Here is a 4,530-nt window from a genome sequence, read left to right as displayed (position 1 = left end):
CTGCCAGTTCTATAGCTACTGTACCTATCAAACAAATATTCCAGAATCAACGTGCACCTTCAGCTACACAACACAATACAATACAATACAGGTATTTATATACCGTCTTTCTATGTCCTCAGATTTCTCCTCGGACTTTATTCAAGGCGGTTTACATGGGCGGGCAATTTAAAACCCCATAGGGATTTTTACAATTTGAAAGGTTCTATCTTTCAAGAAACCACAACAATCAGATGTTTCTTTCTTGATCTGGCCGCACATTCTGGCCTCCATCCTCCCACGCTCAGAGCAGATGTAATAACTCGGCTCAGCTTGTCAGCTGCTTCAAGGTCGCATGGTGCCAGTGGCTTCGAACTGGCGACCTTCAGATGTTATCTTCAGGCAAATGGAGGCTCAACCCTCTAGACCAGACTTCCTGCCCAGGAGTTTGTATGTATACAGGAAAGCAAATTATTTAAGGGCCCAATTCTATCCAATTTTCCAGTGCCAGTGCTGCTGTGCCTATGGGGTATGCACTGCTTCCTGTGTTGGGGAAGCAGTCACAAAGGCCTACTCAAGGTAGGGGAACATTTGTTCCCTTACCGCAGGGCTGCATTGCAGCTGCACCGGTGCTGGAAAGTTGGATAGGACTGGGCCCTAAGCCATTTCTGCCCAGCGTTGCATGAACGCAACAGGAATCAAATGTGCACACCTGTGGACAGGGCAGAAAGGGGTTAATTGAACTATACTTACTTTCCCCCCCCCCCTTCAAAAAAGGCCCCTGGAAAGTATATGAAACATTGCATTTTAGAGAATTTCAACACCTGTGAAAAACAACCACAGAGTTTCCGTATTTTCACTGAGTACTTGATTCGAGAAAAGTGACATTTGCTTTCTGTTTCTCAGTTATGTAGTGTCCCTTTTCTTCTCTTCCAGCACCACTATAATAAAAACACACTTCAATGCATTCTAAGAGTGCGATATTTAACTCCACAATAGCAATCTACTTTTCTTTCTTATCCCTCACTAGATGTTTCCTGACCTCCTTGCTTTTAAGGATTGTCACAGTGCAAAGTCTCTTTAAAAGTAGTGGGATTGGGGAGGGGGGGGGAGTCCTAAGCTTTGATATCTGCCACTAGAGGTGAAATAAGAAATGGCTATTTATTTTCTGCTTTGAACAGTAAAATGGAACTTGCAAGACACAATACATACTCCAAACATAGCCGGGAACACTGAGTTGTTTTTGAGCATTGGGGAATGAAAACCACAGACATCTTGGTGCCAGGTTTCAACCTATAAAGAGTCAGGGACAAGCTGTGATGGAGAAAGAGGACATAGGTGTCTGAAATGTAATCCTGAGTATTGTCCTGTGATGAAATGGGTGAACAGACCCTCCATTAAATTTCATTTGTGGTAGCACTCAGCAATCACTGCCCAAGTTCATCCCTTCAGCCAGGGGCAGCTCTTGGATCTGCATCCTAAGGGAGAAGGAACCATGACCCTGCAACTGCCTGCCAGGTTCTTCCTGGGGGCTGTTTACATCAAGCCTGCTGCAGCTTACAGAACCACAAGCAGCCTCAGGCAGACACATGATTATCTGGGTTTCAAATTGTATATAACATGAAGGGCCTTGGCTTGAAAGGCGGTATACAACACAAATCCATTTTTTAGAAAGAAATGGCTGAAATAAAAGACGAGATAAGTGTTCCTGAACAGGCACAAAGTGCATTTTTCTGACAGCTGAGGGCTCGATCCTGAACATTTCATGCCGGCTCAGCACCGGCACACAGTGTTGCAAACATACAGTAAGACGCACTTGTGAACTGCCCAGCCAGTGCATGCTCTAGCTCAGTACGAACCCGCACGGAGAGAATGGGTGACCAATGCCCAGAGCGCCGGGTGAGTGCTGAGCACCAGAGAGGTGAGTGGGAGCATGGGGGGAGGGTGGATAGAAGGCGTGGCGGGGAGGGGGTGAGGCAGGAGGGGCAGAACTTGTGGATCTCAGCTCTGCCAGATCCATACCCCCTCCCGGCCCGACAAGAGACTACATTACTCTGTGCCAGCTAAATAGCCGGCGCAGACTCAAGTAGCTCCACTGCGGCGCAGAGGCAAGTAGCTCCATTCCATTACGTGGGGGAAAGAGACAAATGTCCTCTCCCCCCAGGGAGGCGTTGGGAGCTGCCCACGGCTGCCTGACATCCATAGGATGCAGCAGAAGCCATTGCAGCTCTGGGCGTTCAGGATTGGGCTGCCTTTTCCCACAGTGAGCTTCCACGTAAGTTGTGGGCTTACCTCATTCATGATTCCCATAAAAGTGGAGCTGGACATGCAATAGCCACAGGAGTCCTTGTCGTATCCAGGACTGTGAGCGTCATAAGGCCAGCCTGAAGAGTTGGAGGCCCCCACCAAAGGGTGGGAACCACTGCAGAAGCCAACTGATCACTGTGGGCCCCTGCAGAACTGACTAGGGAGACTGTCATGAATATGTACAGTTTAGGCCTAGTAACATGTAAAGCCTGAACCAAGCTAAAACAGTAACACAGAAGTGGCTTGCAGTCCTAGCTGCTAAGAATTTACAACTCAATGGAAGGTGATAATGTAGCACCTAGGCAGCCAGAAAGAGGCCCATCAAGGATGGAATGCAGCTGTAGGTCTCCAGAGGGGAGGGAAGAGCTGAGAGGGCGAGCATCCAGCCCCACTTCCGGAGGACAGGGTCTTTGGTCTTTGTCTCTTGGTGGAAAAGGTGGTGGGTGCACATCCTGCCCCACCAGGACCATGTGGCCTCTTAGGTAACTGACCTGAGGATCTACAAAAGAAGCTGACCCAGGCGAGAGTCAGAGAATAATAGAGTTAGCCAGTTAGCTTTGTTGTTTTATGCTGATATGTTTCCTAGAAGTTTTTATGCCTCTAGCATTTGCTGCCTTTTGTAACCTTTTTGTAACCCTATGTACTTAATAAAGTAAAAATCCTTTTACCATGTTGGTTCATTGTCTGTTGCGGACAAAGGTTCAGAATCCTGCCTAGCCGTTCAGCAAGCTACCAAAAATCCTCATTGTGGACTAGTAACTTGAGGGCTGAGACTTTAAGTAAAGAAAGTGCTCAGTGCCTACAAGGGATATAGTTAAGCCTAGAGGGTCTCGGTGTCCCTGGACTGAGGCACTGGCTCTTACAGGGTGGTGGCAGTACTACCGAACAGGGATCTTTGAGGGCTCTAGGGTTCAGAACCAACAACTCTGAGCACCCAAAACCCTGGGAGTGTGTGACGAAGTATACGACAGAGACACCCCCCTCTTGGCCAACCTGAAACCTCCCCTCCTGGCCTGGAAGCTAGCCTGGGGCAAAGAAGATAAGAGTAGCTCCGGGAAGCTCCCTATGCAACCCCTGCAAGAAGTGACTAGGGGCTCAGCATCAGTGCTCTACCTGAGCCCTACCTGGACTAGAAAGGAATTCTCCAGTGCTAGTGAAGCAAATAAACCCCACCTTGCAACAACTCTCCAGTCATCTCTTTGTGTGAAATCTCAATTTAGCGGGGGGGGGGGGGGGACAGACCTGTGAGCCCCTTCTTTTTGTGGGCATGACTATCCCCCAGCCCTTATGACACCATCCTCCCCATTTGGGGTGGCACAGTGGCGGCAGCCAACATCGCACCATGTTTGTCTGTAACAACAAAAAGCCCAGTGGCTCCTTAAAGAGGAAATGAAACGAATGAAATATCACTCCATGGAATATCATGATCAGATACTTCATCAGATACTGCATGATGAGAAGTAAGGCAAACTGGAAGGATTTTTACTTTGTAGTCATAGTTGTGTGACCAAACTGACATGCAGTCCTAGCTGTTGGATTCCCAGCGAACACACAACATTCATTCCCATGGACTGAGAACATTTGAACTTGAAATTGGAAGCCGTTTAGCAAAAGCCATAGGTGATGAAACTGACATTTTCATACATCAAAACATCAGCTTTCCCCCCAGTGTGATGTCAAGGGCTTATGCACAAATAATTTGTAGCGGGGCAGGGGGCAAGGTGTATTGATTGTATCTCCAGGACAATGACCTGACTCTCCGCTATTGGGGGGGGGGGCGTGAATCGTTAGTACAGGATAAAGACAGCGAGAAAGGCAAAGTATCAGAGCACAACCAAAGCTTGGCTGTGCATGTGTGTGTGGTTTTGATACGTTATATAATATCTAGTTTAGCAATTGTAAACTGTGATAAAGCAGTTTCAATCTGTCCATTTTGCCCTATCTTGTTCCTCTATTTCAAACACAATAATTATTCATATTTCTTTATTTGATGTACTTATATGTCGCTTTCCCATCTCATTTAAGGGATCACCAAGGCAGCTTGCAATATATTGTAAAACAATTAAAGAACCGCAATAATGCAACATCAAGCCAACTGTCTTGCCCAAATTCTCCCTATCCCGCTGACTACGGCAATTTGTCCCGTCCCCAGTCCTAATCTGCGCTGGTGCAGCGGCATGGCTGCATGGCCACTGCTATATCCAGGGCAGATAAGGTGGAGTCTGGAGGTCTACCCAGGGTAAG

Source organism: Tiliqua scincoides, chromosome 12, assembly GCF_035046505.1.
Source record: "Tiliqua scincoides isolate rTilSci1 chromosome 12, rTilSci1.hap2, whole genome shotgun sequence".
NCBI lineage: Eukaryota > Metazoa > Chordata > Lepidosauria > Squamata > Scincidae > Tiliqua > Tiliqua scincoides.
The sequence above is the reverse complement of the archived record's forward strand: the minus strand, read 5'-3'. Positions refer to the sequence as shown.